Source organism: Phodopus roborovskii, unplaced genomic scaffold, assembly GCF_943737965.1.
Source record: "Phodopus roborovskii unplaced genomic scaffold, PHOROB, whole genome shotgun sequence".
NCBI lineage: Eukaryota > Metazoa > Chordata > Mammalia > Rodentia > Cricetidae > Phodopus > Phodopus roborovskii.
This window is the reverse complement of record NW_026126563.1, coordinates 4302501-4321410: the sequence shown is the minus strand read 5'-3', so window position 1 is coordinate 4321410 and position 18910 is coordinate 4302501. Positions and strand designations below refer to the sequence as shown.

Below are 18910 nucleotides of genomic sequence, written 5' to 3'. Positions count from 1 at the left end.
GGGTTATGACCCACAGGTTGAGAACCACTGCTCTAGAGGGTCCTGCTAGAAATAGGGCAAGAAATGAGAGCCCCTGAAACTCCAGAAATAAAAGCCCAGAAGATCAAAAACTGGACATCTACTGGAAAGGCCACTCTTATGAGGAATGTGGTCTATTAATAACTGTATCCCCACACTCAGTTAGGGGAAGGCCAGTCTGTGGGACCCCCACGGGTGTGTCGCAAAGCCATGGCACATGGTGACAGGCCTCTCAAATGCTATAAAGACTTCTACCTCAATATACCCACGCAGTCACTTCATACAGAAAGTTTTCCACGGGCCACCACCCCAACCATTCAATAGATGGCAGGTTGACTCTAACCCTGAACACGGAGAAGGTCTGTGACCACCCCAGCACTGTGAACCGGGACAACTCTGTTACAGGGTCTCACAGCAGAAGGGAAGGTGATGCTAACTAACAACACAAGAGGCTTCTTCATGCAGTGGTAATGCTACAGCACTCACCACCAACCTCAGGGGTCAGAGGCACTCAATGAGCCTTGCAGTGCCCACCAGGGAGGCAGGCATCGTTAAGATGCCTCAATGTATACAGGGATCTACGCAACTGACAGGCCCACAAGGGATTGCCAGGGACAGAATGAGAAGTGGCATTGTTACTAGAGAAGGAGAGCCATGATCATGATGGCAAGAAGGGCTGGGACACTGCAGGACACAGCCCCTAAATGGCCAGGGCTGTTAAATATGCATGGGACCTTAATCACTTTGCACAACCATAATGCTTCACCGGAATCCTGACATTTTGACAGCAGAGTTCTGTATATCACATTCTCAAAGTATCTCACAAAAACTCCAGACTTGGCCAGGAGAGAGTAGGTTGGGGGAGGGTGGGGAAAGGCAGGGATGGAGAGAACATGTATGTACATGTATACATGTGTGTGCACGTGTGAGTATGATTGTGCACATGTATGTGTGTGGTATGTATATGTGAATGGGTGTGTACTTATTTCCTTTCCAAACACTAACTCACTGTCCTTGAAATTTTCATAAACATTATTTCCAAGTTAAGACGACGCCTAAAACCACGCGTAAGGGACAAATGGAGCGGTAGTCTTTGAGCGTGAAATTCCATACCACAGACTGCAGTAAAACGGGTTTAAATTTGCTTGGTAAAACCACAATTTACTTTTTTTTTTTTTTTTTTTTTAATGTTGTACTCTCCAAGGATATTTATATTTCCTAAGGTCAAAAGTTCACCATTTATCTTTGAAGGATAAATTCTACCACTGGGCCCAAGGAGAGGCGTGTTAAACACTTTAATCCTATTTTTCCCATATTCATAACCGACGACAAAGAAAACCAGGGAAAAAATGGTCCTGCCACAGACGGAGAGCTGTCAAGAAATATGGGGTTTCCTCACGACAGGAAGCAGGCTGGGTGCTTGCTCTGAGTCCGTTCTTCCTGTCAGACATATGTGTGTCCTATGGAGAAACGGAGACTTAAAATATATATATATAAATCTCACTCAGAGATACGTTCAAGGGAATGATAATTTTTTCTACAAGTAATAGTTTAAAAGAAATTTTAATTTTGGAAATTAAACAAATGCACGGTTGAGGTCTCAACAAATTTCCAAAATAAAATCACTCTCACCAGATGGGTCAAGAAAAGCTACATGCACAAACACAAACACACACACATGCACACACATACACACACATGTACATGCACACACACATACACACAATGCACACACACATGCACATACACACACACAGACGTACACAATGCACACACATGCACATACACACGCACACAGACCCACACACACATGCACACACACACATGTACATGCACACACACACATGTATACAGGAATATACATGTGCACACACATGCACATACGTTAATATACCCGGAAGGTGTACTAAAGGAATGTAGCTTTGAGTCTCTCTTTAAATTTGAATTAAAATAATTCAAACAGAACTTCCAACAGCTGCTGAGTTCGGTGGCTCACACCTGTAACTGCAGGCCTTGGCTAAGGCAGAAGGATGGCTCCCAGTTAGAAGACAACCTGGACTATATAGTGAGTGACAGACCACTCCAGGCTACAAGACAATAGACTGCCTAAAATATTTTCTTTAAAGAAATAAAGACAGAATTACTGTCAACTACATAGAAAGTTAATTATCTTAACAAACAGTATTCAAACAAAGATGGACACACTATGTCACCTCGAAGTCTTTCGTAGGAACCCTCCAGGCGTGGGGTCCATGGCTGGGGAGGCTGTAGCCTGCTCCTCCTCTCTGCCCAGCACCATTTCCCAGTGGCATGCCAAGCACAGGTAAAAGAAAAGCAAAGCTGAGCTGATAAGACACCATGAAACGCAGTCTGGACCATTCCTGTTACCATTGCTAGTAGACAGGACTGTCTTTCTATGGAGCCACAACACATCAGAAAACATATGTCAGCCAGATAATTAATAATTATACATTATTTTTGCTGATTTTTACTTTTTAAGATTTGCTGCTTGTTGTAATTTCCTTTCTCACATGAGTCACCCTTCTACATAATAAACATAACCCTGCGTTTTTCTAAAAAGCCCCCTTTAGAAAATCCAGGGTCCTCACCCAGCATCATCCGTGATGAAAACACGGGCTATCTGGTCCTCGTCTCACACAGGTAAACCTGTGACATCATTCACTCCACTAAGTGAACAAAATAAACACGGTCCATGAAGAATGTCTTCCTAGGACACTGGTTTCCTGTCAGCAGCCACAAACAAGACAGACCAGCTCTACCCAAGGAAGGTCTTCAGAGCATCCATGCTCAATTCTGTGCCATCCAGAACCGTTCAGTCCACACGGGCACCCTGCCTACTCACGCGCAATGTCATTCCTCTCCCCGCGCCGCAGAAGCTGACGTTAACGGTAGGCAGGTTAGAAGAGCAAAGAAAAGTGTAATGGAGGATGTCTAGTTTCTCCTGCAGTATTAACACTGGAGACATGAAAGCGTATACAGCTGACGGTGTATGTGTGCATCTATGCAGACACATATACACACGCGTGAGCATGTGTGTGATGGGCGTGACTTTGTTCCTATTTCACGCTTGGGTGCAAAAGGGAGCATCACCGAAGAGGTATGGGAACCAGAGGCCCCAGTTAGCCAAATGGCCACGGCTTACGACCGAAGGAAACTGAGGAGCTAAGGACATCTTTGCTTCCATTCCAACACCATTATTATCTACACTGCAGCAACCCAACGTATTGCCCAGACAGACACAGGTCCGGAATGGAAACGTTCAGACCCACAGAGAATTTCAAAACAATGAGAACCTTTGGGGTTTCATTGTCGGCCTACTCTAAAGGATCCTTGGATTCTATAAACCTCAGCGTTCAAACAGAGATAGTAACGGGATCCATGGGAAAATTGAATTACATAATGCAAGTGAAGGGCACGGGGATCCTTGTTTCCCAGCCACTACTCCTTAGCAGAGCAGTGGGCTGAAGAACCAGAGCAGTGAAGAGACAACGCCCACTTCCCCTGGGGTTTTTGGTCTAGAGCGGGTTCTGTTGCTAATGCTCTCCTACACTGGTATTTTGCAAAGGTACCCAAAGGTCAGAGGGCATAACTGAAGGAAGTCACACCCAGCATTTAGTAACTGGGTAGCTGAGTTCTCATCTCCCACGCATTCTCTTTTATGGGTGTGTATGCACGTGTAAGCATGTGCTTGTTTATGTTGCTGTGTGCCTCTGTGTGTGCAAGGAGGCGTGCATGCCTGCGGAAACTAGAGGGAAATACCAAATGCGTTTCCTCTGCCTTTCTCCGCCTTCCTTTTTGACGTAGGGTCTCTCTGGCCTGGCCTGCAGTTTGCTGATTATGCTAGACCGGTGAGCTCCAGGGGTCCTCCCAGCCCTGCTTGCTCAAGCATAGGATTTCAGGTAGGTAAACAGTGCTGCCCCTGGCCTCCACCTGGGTTCGGGGGCATCGGAAGGCACACTGCAGGGTAAGCACTTCACAATAAGCCGCCCCTCTACTGTGCTTGCCTTTTAACAGTCCGACATCCAAAGTACAAATGGACAGCTGTGCCTTGACTGCAGGCTCTGCCTCCAGGTCCTGAGCAGGAGGCTGAGGACGCCCGCACCACAAAGAAGTGGGTTTTCAGGACATGCAAAGGGCCTACCTCAAGGGCCACGCCCACAGGCCTGTGCGAGCCCTGAAAGCTTAACGCAGAGCACGTGGTGAGACCCACACACCTGGTCAGATAAAGGCTGAGTGTACTGGCACCCTTGGATACCAGTGCTGGCATGGGTACACCTTGGGCGATATGTAACCCCGACTAGACACACACATGGGTTTCACGGGAGCCCCCGCTCTCCAGATCACAGCTCAGTTTTCCCACTTGAGAGAGGACATGCTGGTAGTCATCCAGATGGTAGAGAAATCTGGGAGTCCCCAGCACCAGAGGCAAGGGGCGGTAAGCTCTGAGTCGTGTGGACGCAAAGGGAAGAAGGCAGGTGAGATAAATTGGAAAATGGATATTTTTTGTTTCACACATTCAATCCTGATAACATTTATTTCATTACTCGATGAGATTTTTTTTTTTACATCCAAGGCATGCATAATAAAATATCTTCTATAAAGTTAATATCGATAACCACTTTAGTCCTTGGCATGCTCTGACTGTCCTGCGAGAGCCATTACGCTAAGGACCCTCTTCATGATTTTTCTTTTCCCCAGAACTGTCTGGAAACAAGCGCAGACTCAGAATAAGTATTTATTGAATAAATAAGCCAATGGACGAGGCAGCATTAGAAGAAACAAGCAAACGAACTTACTCTGTGGTTAGGATCAGTGCCGGCCGCAGCGTCTCCATTTACAGCTAAGAAATGGAAAATTTGGGGATACACGTGACCCTCTCTCCACTCCATTGTTCTTTCCAGTGCACAAGCTGGGCCCCCTCAGAAGACTCCAGAAAGGTAATAATGAGAGTCAGAGACCCAGGGCCGTATGCCAAGAAGCCAACGGGGTTATATGTTTAATGTCAATATTTATTTCTTATTTACATCCCCAGCTTGTTCGAGGAGGATTTAAGGCAGTTTGATTTATGCTCAGGAAGGGCTATGCTGATTAAAACCTCACGTTTGTGTACACGAGATAATGTGTGTAAAACACCTCCCAGCACCCTTGAGGCGCACCCTCTTCACTGGGGCCTGCACTTTTATTATGAAAAAAAAAATGAAAACTAATAATTATTTCTCAGTTAAAGCGGTTTCTCAGCAGACGAAAATCTTTCAGTGCTCTGGGTCTACTGAGAAAATGAAATCAAAGGCGCTGCGGCATAACACAATATCTAAAATTTATTGTAAAAAAAAAACATCTAAAATATCACAGAAACAATTTCTCCCCTGAGTGTTTTACGAACAGCAAATGTGAGGAGGAAAAATATTTTTACAGATACTTTGAACTAAGTTTGTAGAAATATATACGTGTATGTGTGTGTGTGAGAGAGAGAGAGACAGAGACTATACCATATTTAACAGAAAAGCTAATGAAGGGCCACTCAGAGTTTTCTTAATTCTGCTTGGTAACCAACCAACTAGGATACAAGCACGTAACAAAGGGCATCTCATGCACAACTGGCTGAGGGGAAAGCCTTCCACACAGCTGTACAAAGTCTGGACAAGCCAGTTAGTATTCCCTGCCCACCGCTGCCAGCCCATCCTCCAGAACCTTATTTATAATGACTTACTAGGTTTGGGAGCAATTGTCCTCTAAAGAACACAAAATGCTACAAAATAACTTAAAATGGAGGAAACTTTACTTAAAAAAAAATGCACGTATGCATCATTGAAATTGCTGAAAAGGAGGTGGTAAATAGAGAAGAAATTGGACAGAAAGGGGCTGGGAGAAGGTGCCATGGGCAGGAGCCAGTGAAGACCGGAAGCAAGGTGGGCAAGGAAGCCTGTCACTGTCGTTCCTAGAAGGCTCTGGGAGCTGCCACATTTCTACCAGGCCCACTAAAGCTGGCTCTGGTGGCTATGACCACAACTGTGGCTGGCCAGTGGGTGTTCATTGGCTGATGGCAGTAAAACATGCCTCCCATCCCAGAAATGCAAGGTTCATCCCAGCTCTGCTCTGTTACGGTGAGGGGCCCATTAAAGCAAACATTTGAACACCAGTAAGGAGTGGGACTCAGAACAAAGCCCCTCTAGTGTAGCACAGCAGCCTCCGTGCTGCAAAGGGCTCTGCAAGCGGCAAAGAGGGCCTAGTCATGTGCACGCATGTCTACTCACATGCCACCTGAAGAAGTGTGTGTGTGTGTGAGCCTATGTGTGTGTCTCTGTGTGTCTCTGTGTGTGTGTGCCTCTGTGTGTGTGTGTGTCTGTGTGTGTGTAAGTGTGTGTGTATGTGTGAGTGTGTGTCTGTGTGTGTGTGCACATGGAGACATTGGTATTGGGTGTCTTCTCTGACTGCCCCCGCTTTAACCTTGAACTGGTGTCTCTCACTGAACCTGGAGCTTCCGACCTCAGCTACAGTAGCTGTTACTCCGCCTCCACCCCTGGTGTGCCCACTGCTGTACCCAGCTTTTTCACGGGCCCCGAGGATCAAACTGGGGTCTTCCTGCTTCAGCATCAGACACCGTACCCCAAGCCATCTCCACAGACCCTGGGAAGGAATTTTAAAAGCCCTGAAGAAATCAGTTCACCCGTGATCCCAACCGATTGCACGAGGAACACCTTCCCTGCCTGGCAAGCCGCATCTACTCCAGTGAGACTCAACAACACCGGTGCAGAGCAGCCAAGCACGAACCCTTTGCGGAAGGAAACACACAGGAGCGTGTGATCATGAAGGCTGTGGAGTGCATGTGGCACCCTTTCCTATCACACTGATATAAACTACTGAAGCCACCTCACGTGGACCCACTAGTCTGACATATTCTGCTCAGCCCAAACTAAAAAGGACCTCAACACACCTGTGATTCCCCAACATGAGGCACTGGAGACTCGGAGCCACATACCGGACACCAGCCCAAATTCTAGTACATTCCTTGCGGAGTTCACCTGCTGTGCAACATGCTTTGTTTAGTCTTTCTGCAGCACTTACATGTTCAAATCAGCACACACAGAAAGACACATGAGGGTACACCGGAAGTAAACATACTTCCATATCTCAGTGTATTCAACGTAACAGCATAATGTTTTAAACAGATAGCCAAAACGCCTTTGGGGCTACACACACACTTCTGTACGTGGACAGAGAGCAAAACTCCTAGGAGAATTCCTACCATGGCAAGAAGCAGGAAACCCACCCAGAATCCCAGGCCTGTGAAGCTGCAGAAGGTCCCAAGAGTAACTGTCACCAGGCCTCCAGCAAGGAGCTCTGCAGGCTTGGGAAGGTTTGTGAGCTACCCACGGTGGACAGGACCCCACAATACAAATGGCTTTGTGAATTGGAGAGTTTCCCTATTTTTTTTTTTCAATCTACCTGGCCAGAGCTCAACTAGTAGTAAAGTCTTTTGCACCCTAATAGAATAGTCACACATCACTGTAAGGAAACTTCGGTTCTATTAGAATGAGAACCCTGCAAAACAACAATGTATTTCACTGGATTGTTTTCAAAACCAAAGCTGGGGAGGCAGCTTGATGGGTAAGAGCACTTGCATTGTAAGCATGAATTCCCTAGTAGCCATGTAAAAAGATTGACCGGCATGTGTGCCGATAGCCCCAGCAACACAAGTGCATGTGTGCACGTATGTGCGCATGTGTGTGCGTGTCGGTGTATGTGTGTGTGCACCTGTGTGCGCATGCGCATGTGAGTGTCAGTGTGTGTATGCATGTGTGCGTGTGTGCACATGTGTGTGCGTGTGTGTGTGTCGGTGTGTTTATGCATGTGAGTACATGTGTGTGCATGTGCCCATGTGTGTGCATGTATGTGTGTGTGAGTGTGCGTGAGTGTGTGTGTGTGTGTGTGTGTGTGTGTGCGTGCTTGCTGGCCAGCCATCACAGCCAGAAATGCCACTTGGTTCAGTGAGAGACCAATAAGACAGAGGGATAGAGAAGACTCAGGTTCATAAGTTCAGGTTCCTAGAGTCCCTGAATTCCCAGGCCTGGGATCCAGAAGCCTTGAACAGAAAACTCCCTTTCTGTAAAAGGGAAATATTTCTGACTTGAAAATACCTATCAGATAAATGCGTGAAAAGCAAAATCTCTCCATGAGAAGTTGAGTAAGCAAACCAAATGTACAAAAGAAATGTATCTTAGGCTTTCTGGAGTATATGGGCAGGCACTGGTAAACCGAGATGTAGGAGAGATTCCTAAAATCATGGACAAAGTAGTCAATGCATCTCTCTTGGTCCTTCTTAGAATGTCCACCAGGATCAGAATGTGGCCAAAACTGTTTTAAAAATTAGGTGTTGCATGTGGTTTCTGTTTGTTCATTCTTCCTCCACGTCAGGGGTAAATCCTGAGGTCTTAAAGTACAGGGTACAGGCAGGAAGCAGAGCTGAAATGTCAGCCCCATAGAATGCAGATTGCCCTCAAAGTCAAATGCTAAACAGGTTTGAGGTCTTCTGGGGACAGTGGCAGAAGACCCTCATGGAATGAGAGGGCCAACTCATGTGACCATGACTATGACCACAGGAAGCCAACAAAGTAGGACAGAGCATAGACCAGCAGAGAGAGCCGGGCTCCAGGTTACATACTCCCTGAAGCTTTAAGGGAAGTCTAGGGTCTCAGCTGAGACAGGAGGCAGGGGACAAGCCAGGCAATCACGGGCACCTCTCCTATCCAAGTGCCCTCTCCACACTGGATTAGCACGTATAAACCACATTACATCTCCTGCCACGGACTACCAACCCAGAAATGCTAACATGTGTCACCCACTGAGGTCTGGTTCCCCCCCTCCCAAAAAAAGTGTATTTTTTTTTAACCACTATGTAAATCTATATAAATCATGTGATTCACCTCCCATCCACCAGAGGCAGTTACTTGAATAATCTGTCCTGTATAGCACAAGTACAGTTGTGAGAGGAACTGGCTGTCTAACGAGCATTTCTGAGCCTCTAGTCAAGGAATTTTCAACACGCTCCTTTGTTCTTGTTTTTCTGGTGCTAGCCAGGAAGGGCCAAGTACCACACCAACAAATCACAGGGAACTGGGGGGAAAGACGACATCTCTTTAATTTTGCACGCATGATGTTCGCAGCCACTAAGGTCATACCTGCGTGTGTTGACTGACAACTTTTCAGCTTGATTCAAAGCAAACAGCTTGCTGGTTTGATTGCCTAGCAACTAAAAATTGATGGATGACCCTTAAGATGAATAACTACCATAAATCACCTCATTCAAACTCTCCAGGAAAAAAAAATTAAAAAACAATGGTTTTCATGACATTTGCTGCACTCCATAATGTGCCGTGATAAATCTGGCCTCCTCGTGGATATAGAGCCAGGGTTCGCCCAAGTTGAGACCCTCCTGTCTCTGTGCTTTGTGTCCTTAGTTCTCCACAGATTTGGCTCGTCAGAAACACAGGCCCCTGTGTGCCTGTCAGTCATTCTGAGACAGAGTTGCTGCTGATCTCTCATCCCTAAACACCATTTCATCAGGAAATGGAGGCCCTATATCACAAAGACAGCAGAGTGCCCCATACATTAATAACGGTTATGGTATATTTAGTGTAATGACTTGACCTCAACCAACATTACAGACGCCATGATTCATATGAATTTGATAAACTACTTCCTTGTAGACACTTCATATGGTCCTAGAAGACCATGAATGCGATTCCAACTTGAGGGTAAACACCGACGCATGCATCACGGTAGGAAGAGGTACTCCTGGTATTTGCCCTATAAGGAATCCTACATCGTCCTACTCACAGTGACTCCCAGAGACAGCAGGGATGATGGACAGGCCCACATTCTCCAGACGGGACTTACTGTGCCTCACCTTGACTCCGCAGGCAACTCTTCTTACCTTACCGCCTTCCTTCGTCCTTCCCTTCTTGCTGAACTCCTATCTTCCTTCTTTTCTTTTTTCAACTTTACAAGGAAGGCTGCGCCCTGGTGATCCAATCCACCCCACAATGGGAGTCCACTGAACACAAAATAGGGCTCCTCTCACGTTAACATGACCAGCGCACTGGGGCTGCCCACGTGAAGAGGCTGTACAGTCATATGTCCCCAGGTACGATGGCACACTCTGTAATCAAAGTGATGCTTTGTCTATGGGCCAAGCACAGCTCAGCTCTGGAAAGAGTTTCTGCCCTCCCAGAGAGCTGAGACACACCGGGACATGTGTTCTGATGGGTGCCATGGTATGGCACCTTTACACTAGAGACCGGTTCACAATATCATAAACAGTCTAACTCTCCCCCAGAGCTGAGAATGCCCAACACTGAGTGGAAGTTAATTGCTTTTCGTTCAACAGACTCTACAGTTCAAGAGCCCTTCTATGCAGAAGAAACCACGAGGGGCTTACAAGATGCTAAGCCATGCTCAGTACGAAAGCAGGGGTGGCCACACTCTCTGGCCGTTAGCCTTGCTGATTAGGACTGGCCAGAGCACAGTATGCCCCACACTGGCTTTTAAATTTCCTATGTCTACTTTAGGCTCCTGAGATGGATAAATAAATTAATGAATAGAGTTTGAGGAGCCAAGGGGCAAAGGCCTAAGTGGATAACATGAACAACCCCCCTCCCCCAGCACTAGGTACTCATCAGAAAAGAGGTGGACCACCTTGCTGCTACTGAGCATCTTCAGGTGTCAATTTCTAAATCCACACCCCAGGAGAAAGGAATGAATCCGCCACCAGGAGCACATAGCCTTTTGACACTGTAGCACGATACTGTCATCTACAGAATCTCTCCTCAAGACCAATACAATAGAAGTTCAAAAGAAAAAAAACCGTTTTAAGTCGGGTTGTGACTCTGTGCTGGCCTGCACTGACAGCTAACGTCCCTCCCGCAGACCCACACGCCACGGGTTAGTGATCCCTGTGTCCAGCAAAGCAGTGCAACCCTGCGTTTCCTACGAAGGGAGCTGGGAGGTCCAGTGGGACCTGGGGACCTGACTGTGGCAGCTCAGATCCGATACATCGAGCTTCCGGGGAGCCTATAGCGAAGCAAACATTGGGACCTGTGCCACATGGAAGCCAAGGAAAGGCCCTGGTCATAACTGGCTGTTTAGACTGCTACTTTGCACCCTTCCAGATACCCATACACCTCTCCAAGTTCCTGACCTGGAATATTCTTCTGACCCACAGTCTTCACGTTAACACCATCTTCACTGACCCCAGGCACAAGCGTGCTATCGGCTGCCTCTCTACAGAATCTTGGGAGGCTGAAGGAGGTCACCGGGAAAACAGCCCTTATGCCTCTCGGGCTTTCTTGGTACTTCTGCCTGGCTCTGACTGACCGGCCTTGGCCTTCGAGATGAGACAGGAGCAAGCCTGTGTAAGCGGGCAGTCTGGGGTTTTGTCCCTTTAAGACTGAGATGCTTGTTTCCTCCCAGGAAGGAAAGTAAATCACACTATAGTGAGTTGGGTTTGAAGAAAGCATCCATCCATTAAAGTTCACAGATCCCAGTTCTCAGGTTGTCCCTCCTCTGGCTGTGTCTCAAGTTACAGCCTTGTGCAACCCAAGTCTAAATAATATTCACCATGATAAATGGCACCATAACTCCGATATCCACAATCAATCTTCGCTTTAAAGATACATCCATCTTCAATAATGTTGATGGGGATTCTGTAAAATGGGAAACGTGACTGTCTCCCAGCCCTCCCCCCCGGTGGAGGGGGAGGGGGCCCTGAGTGATGGCTGTCAGCCCACATCTGGCCACAAAAATAAATTAGCCTTATGCAGACAAATGAAAGGGCCAGCTCTGCCTAGGAAGCAGCCACTCTTGAGCACTGGCTAATTTATAGGACATCTTTCTGGAAAGTTCCTGGCTGAGGCAACAGCCTCCCCCGTCATCTCTTTAAACACTATCTGATGCTGCAAATGGCCACCGTGGGGAAGGACTGCACACGGTACAAGGGGCAGGGAGAGGGAATGCTCTCAGCACAATTAAAATACAAAGCGGCACTCTTCTAGGGAGGGGAAATCTTTATTTTAGGCAAGTGCTTTTTAGATTTTTAACACCGTTTATCCCCCTGGCCGGTTTATTGTTGGTTCTCTCTTTCTTTCTCTCTTTCTCCCTTCCTTCCTTCCTTTTCTCGTTTTCCTTTTTGGCAGTCTTAGAAAGCACACACAGTAAATAATTTGAGGGTAGAGATGGGCCTTGAGACACAGGAGTCCTCAAAACTCCGGGGCCTGTTTTACGCAGGACGTGGACCACTGTCTTCTGCAGCCAGGCAGGATGCAGGTTGCAAATGGAAGACAGATCTACCCAGTTTTGGGGATGTAGTTTCAGAGATAACCTGGGGTAAAACAGTGAGGAAGGTGATAAAATAAAGAAGACCAAGCTTCCCCCCCCCCACCAGAGGCAGCCACTCTGCCAGACTCTTCATGCTTCTGACCTTGATCATGGTAAGGGCACTCAGGGCCACTTAAAACAGGGCAGTGGTTGGGAATGGGCACATAGTCCCTGCAGGGAAACTAGGGCTCCGTGGGGTGTGCTTCCCAGTACTGTGGGATGTCTGTTCCCAGGCTGGGAACAGTCACCGGTCTGGCCCAGAGTCTCCAGGGCAGCAGCTGCATGGTCCTGGACAGGGAGGGTTAACTCTGAGCTGAAGGGCTTACAGTAAGACTGGGAGACACAACACACAAGCTTCCTGGCAAGGGCTCACCGAGGGTAGGAGGGGACTGCAAAATGAACTCTCTCAGGCTTTGAGGCCGCCTTTCCCAAGGCCCAGCCTGGCCCCTTTGATAAATGACACATGTCATTCTGTCAGGCCCTGACACTCCATCTGGGAGGGGGGGCTGGTGATGCATGGCTCCACTGAAAGGAAATCAACTTTTTGGCACCGAGTTAAGTCTGTGCCCTGAGTAAAGATCTTGTTTCTCAAAAAGTAAAAGATAGACTTAGGACTGGGGGGCTGGGGAGTTGGAAAACAGATTGAACGACAGCTTACACTTAACATAAATTAACCGGGTAATGGCAAAATGTGCTAGCCTGCGATAAATAAAAGCTACATTAGTCAATTATTAATCACACTCTAACTTGTAGCCAGAACCCAGGACTTAAATCTGAGGCCTGAGCTGCCTTATAAACAGATAAGATGGTGTCTGATAGATGTCTCCCAGAGAGTAATCAGGAAGGAGCCAAAGGCTCAGTCAGTGGGCTCACCATTGGGGAACACATGGAAAGTTCTGGAAACAAGATGGGGTGAGCAGGCCAAGAGAGACCCATTTCATACAGCCACAATAAGGAAAACTAAGCCGGACAGCAACTTCCGAAAGCTTTCCCCTCAGGAACTATTATATTTTTCTCAATATTCAAGATGTTTACATGTTGCCAATGTCTGTTCCTGTTGAGGGCTAAGACTTCCTGCCTTGAAAAATCTGTTGCCAGTTTTGAACCTGGACCTACTGAGTTACAACTTTTAACTGATCCCTAGTAAGGGAATTTCCCTAGAGATGGGACTTATTTCAAAATTACTTAGCAGAGATTATAATGCCTACATTTTACTATTCAAACTGGCACTTGACATTCATACAGATTAAAGCACTGAGCCCGTCCAAATCCACCGCCCAGCCAAGTGGCTTCATATGTGGCTGAGCTTTAAGCAATTCACAACCCACTTACCACCCACCTGCACACAATCGAGAAAAGGCAGTCACACACACACACACACACACACACACACACACACACACACACTGGCCTTAAGGTATCACCATTTGTCATAATAAAGAATGAACTAGAAGTAAAGAAAGCACGATGGGACATAACAAATATGAAGCCAAGCCCATAAAGAGTCAAGTGCTCTACACTCCACGCACGATGCCGTATGAATTCAGTAAGGCTTCATCTACCAAAGCCTCCCCTCTGGGCCCAGGACAGGGAAGGTGGCATTTAGCTGTGACCCTCAGCATTCCATGTTGATGACCTTAGTCCCACAGGGTTCAGGTTCTAAGAGATCCACTGGAGCTGAGAGGAAGCTTGTGGTGTCCAAAAGTAGATGCAGAGGTTAGAGGCCAGAGTGCAGAACAGACCAGCGCACCTGTCCAGGAGGAAGTGAATGCACCACACAGCCAACAGGTCATTCTAGAAGCTGCTTCCGCCAATCCGTAAGCACGTGCTGCCTCACATGGGGTCCCTAACACTCAAAGCAGTGCCTGAATGCAGGTCTTCATTCTTCCTTAAAAAACATTCCCAGCCCACTCTTCCAGGGTAAAGATGAACATATCCCACAAGCCCGTGCCCTTGTACCCACACGCCTACCCAAGATCCCCAGCCCTACAACTTCCAGATCTCACATGAGCACACACATTCCCTGGTGCCACAACACCAAAAGATCAGAAAGGACCCAGGTTGCCTGTTGCAGCTTGCTTCCCATTTAACAAGTAAAAATAAACGGGAGTGTTCCCAAAATCAAGTTCTCTGAGTACAATCAGCTTTTCTAAAAAAGAAAGAAAAAAAAAGAAAGAGAAAAAGAAAAAAAAATAAATCTGTTGCTTGCTTCACGTCGCATGTGGTTAAATAAATCATGGAGTTGCAAAATGTAATGGTTTTGTAATTATCTAATAATATAAACCCTTCGCCTACAGAGAAGTAAACTGAGGCGCAGCAAAGGAAGAAATCGGTGACAAACAAAGACCCAGGCCTGCATCTCCTAGCTAATATTGCCTACAACACCCAGATACACTCAAGAATTGATTGGATTTTTATTAAAGTCAACCTCCTTAATGGAAACAACATGCAATTAATAGACAGGTTTCAAATCCAGTCAAAATATTTTAAAAGCCACAAAACCCAATGACTTCTCATAAGGAAGAGCATGGCAGGGGTGGGGGGGGGCGTTAGGGCACACGCTAAAGCATAGGCTTGTTCAAACACCTCCCTTCCTCCAGTTGAAATATAATTTTTCTTTAGTCCATAAAAAATTGAGATAGTGTGCAGAATGTTTATATACGACCCAGGTCTCTCTTTAAAAGGTTTCTACTTTTACTTTATGACCTGTCCTTGATTTGACACTTCCGCTCATCAGAAAGGGATTTATAAAATAATCCTGAAGGTGAGGAGAAGACATCTGTCAGGGACTGGCTGGGTTTCATGACTCGAAATGTAAGAAGAGAAAGAAATCCTGCTAAAGCTCTCTTTAGTCACCAATAGACATCAAAGGTAATAATTAAAGCAGACAGACGTCATAAAACATAAATTTATGTCTATTTTAATAATGCACAAGAGGGTTAGTGTGTAAAATATCTATCAGGTTGAAAGAACATGGAAACATTTCAATACTGGGGGTGGGGTGGGGGGCGGCTCTATGTTTTGTTTTGGGATATTTTCCCCTCCTTGAAAAAAAGTGAGGATTCTTTTTTTTTTTTCACAAGTTTAAAGTGAAGTCTTTCTAAACCTTTGCCATCTGTGGGTACATGAACTATGAATGACCCCGGGTGATTTGCGCTCAGCTGAGAATCCCTTAGAAAGCTCGGGAAAAAGTATCATTAAGATTGACTGATGACTGTCAGTCATGGTTGACCTCATCCAGGCTTTGGTCTCTGCCTCAGTAATAAGCTGCCCTTTATTAGTACCAACACTCCATAAAGGGGGTGTGTTTAGTCACAGGATAGTGGCCTTCTAATGCCCATTGCTTCTCTGGGAAAGATTGATTGGTGTTCATTTTTACTGCCTTTCCTGCACATACAGGACCAGGGCTGCAGAACATCAGGCCTGCAAACTGCAAACTGGAGGAAGGAGGTGGAGAAAGGACCTCTCACAAGAGAACCCAGGGCTGGGGGGATGGAGGCGGTTTTCTCCTGAAGAAATCCATCTTTCGGGACCCGTCCTCCAGCCAGCATTTCCACGTGAATATTTGATTCCAGAAGAGAAGGCCAAGAAGGTGAACGTGAATGCTGAAATGCGACCAAGGGCCCCTTGCTGAGCACAGCTTATCTTAAAAACAGAAAGAGACCCTGGCTTAGGGCTCTCTCCCTTCTAAAACTGCAGTATCCAGTACTCTTCCCGAAGAATCAGGCCTCATAACCAGCCCCGACACCCAAATACAAAGATGTAATTATTTCCCCATTAAAACCGAACGAGTGAAGAAAAAAATCCTTCCCTATATGAGTACATAAAACCTATCTACCATCTTTGTATTAAACTACGAATTGTTTTTAGAGGCTATTGCTATAGAAACAGACAAGCGAACCAACCATACGTGTGCACATGTGTGCCCACGTTTATGTTCTCCTGCATGCTGGCGAGCGCGCGCGCGCACACGCGCACACACCACGGTCCTAGGAGTCCTAAATCCTGTACGTTGCATTAGCTCTGTGTGTTGAGATGACCGCATGCCTCCCCAGGAGGCAGAGCTGAGACCCCTCCCACGGACCCTTGCCCCTCTGTGGGTTCTCAGGGGCCGAGGGACTAGGGACAGCGGGCTCCTCCACACAATGCTCTGAGCAGGTGGCTCCACACAACAAATGAAGAGGATGTATCCCATGGGGGGCTCTCCATCCCAAATATGTCTATAAACAAATTTAGCTCACAGGGTGATTAATTTGCAGAACCCCTCTGAGAATAAGCCAGGCTCTGTCGTCTAATGCCTTCAGCCAGTTACTCCCGGAAATTTAGCCAAACACCACAAGATCCTGCCCCCCCCCCCACAGAAAACTGCCAGAGAACCTTGGGGTTGAGTTACAATGTTCACAGGCTCCTTCCTACTGGATTCAAAAACTGGTTTCCTGAATAAGAACCACGGTAGTACAGGGCAACCGGGCTTAAACACAGCCTGTCTCCAGCTGACAGCCAGTACCTCATCCTGAGCATCTCAGAACAGAGGAGCAGACCAAAGCCACCCTCTCCTCCTCGCTCTAACTGCAGGGCAGCCGTCCGCCCTTGGAGCTGCCATGGGGTCAGGCCCCCTCTGAGCCGGGAGAAGAGGAAGGGGTAGAGACCATCTGTGGACACCACAGTAGTAAGTATGTCCTCCTTGAGACCTTTCAAGAAGCTTCCCCTATGAACTCTGGGTGACCTCTGGGTGCCTGACCTCTGCCCAGGTCTGCCGGCCTTTTATGTTTCCTTTCTCTGCCACAGCTTCTGCCTGTGGATTTGAAGTTGACAAATAATACAAGTTCATTCCCTGCCGGAGGGTTGGGGGGTGGGGCATGAGGGAAGGGGACTCATGCTACCAAACAGAAGTGCTGGCATTTAGCTCCACCCCACATGCACAGACTCACCAGGCAGCGTAACCCGGACGGACGCATAGACCTTTGCACACTCCCTCTCCGTGCACAACCCCCCCCCCCCCGTGCACTTGTGTGTGAGGAGTATGGCTGAAGGATTTCCTGGCTGATGCAGAGTATTTATTATCCCGTTACTTTGTGGGGTTCTAGCAGATGCCTTCCATTTTAAAATTGTACATGCACACACACATACATAAATACATACACACGCGTAAATACACACATGTTCTTAAAGTTTGGAGGCAGTCCAAAGGGGTTTACACCCATCACGGTAGTGCTAAGGTATTTTTTATGAACACATTATTTGCCCACATTTGGCTGTTCTCGATGCCAGTACCTTCCCAGGTCATAGTAAAACACAGCAGACGAAGCCAGACATGTTTTACTGTTATTTTCACGTAGCTAAGAACAGACAGAGGGAAGGCTCTTACAGAGTATTACACAGTTTACTGCATTAATAATAGGATGGCTCACTGCTGTGACACACTCAGTACTTGAAATAAATATTAGTCACAATACTTGCGTTTTAACTCCATATATTTTAAGGCTGAGCTACAGCGATGTCACAGGCACAGGGGTGACTCGCCAATAAGGCACATTAACCACTTTGAACAGAGCCTTCTCCTCTCTTCGGCGCAGTGTCCACTGATACGGCGTGCCATTTCTTGCTATGAATCTTACGGCTGGCTTTTTTAAAAATAGTAAAATGTAATAAATACAGGTTTCTGAAAAGTTCACATTCCCAACTCGGGAGTGTGTACTGACCTTCACCGCTGATTTAATTTATTTCATCCCATCTTGCTGAAGACGCGTTTTACTTTTCTCTAAAAACTGAGAATATCTTTTGTAACCAAATTCTCTAAAAAATCCAGCCTCGTCCCCTTACCCATCACAATCTTCTATCCATCCTCCCCTTCCAACCAGCCTTCGTATAGAATTCACAGGCTGCAACTATTCGACCTATATTTTGCAGACACCGTTTTCTCCAGCAAGAAGCTGGGGAACACACCTTTGAGACTGTGGCCAGCAAGCTGAGGCAGACATGCCCATGCCTCTGTTTCACATTTGAAAAAGGCACGTGAGGTTCAATATGGGGCTGCTGGTGGTGTGGACCTGCTGGGAGCAGAAGAATGGCCAGGATAAAACCCTGTGCGGGGTAGCTTTCAGGGATTCACCTGGCTACTTTCCTGCACCACAGTCTCAAGAGCCAGGGAACGCTGCTGTATATTTCCCAGCAAAAATAAATGAATAAATAAATAAATAAATAAAATAATAAAAAAAAACTGCAACCAAATTCGACTTCTCCCCCCCCCCTTTTAAAAAACAAAGACAAATCCTTGTCTGTTTTGTTCCAGAATCTCATGGCCATGGAGAGAAAACAATGTCTATCATCTGAGGAAACTGCAGACTGCCGCAGCCGTGTTAGGTGGACAACAAAGCCAAGCCCGACGGGATAGGCTGGGGACCGGAAGAAGGTAAGCAGGAAGAAAGCCAGAATATCCAAGCAGGTGATTTAATACAGGAAGGTACTAAAGCAGATCTGAGCTCAAAACACCCCCTAG

At 46.8% G+C, this 18910-nt stretch overlaps 1 protein-coding gene across 1 annotated transcript in view; it reads right to left on the bottom strand.

The window, feature by feature from the left end:
• Positions 1-18910, bottom strand: part of Tshz1 (teashirt zinc finger homeobox 1) — a 70250-nt gene that overhangs the window by 42751 nt on the left and 8589 nt on the right. The window lies entirely within an intron of this gene.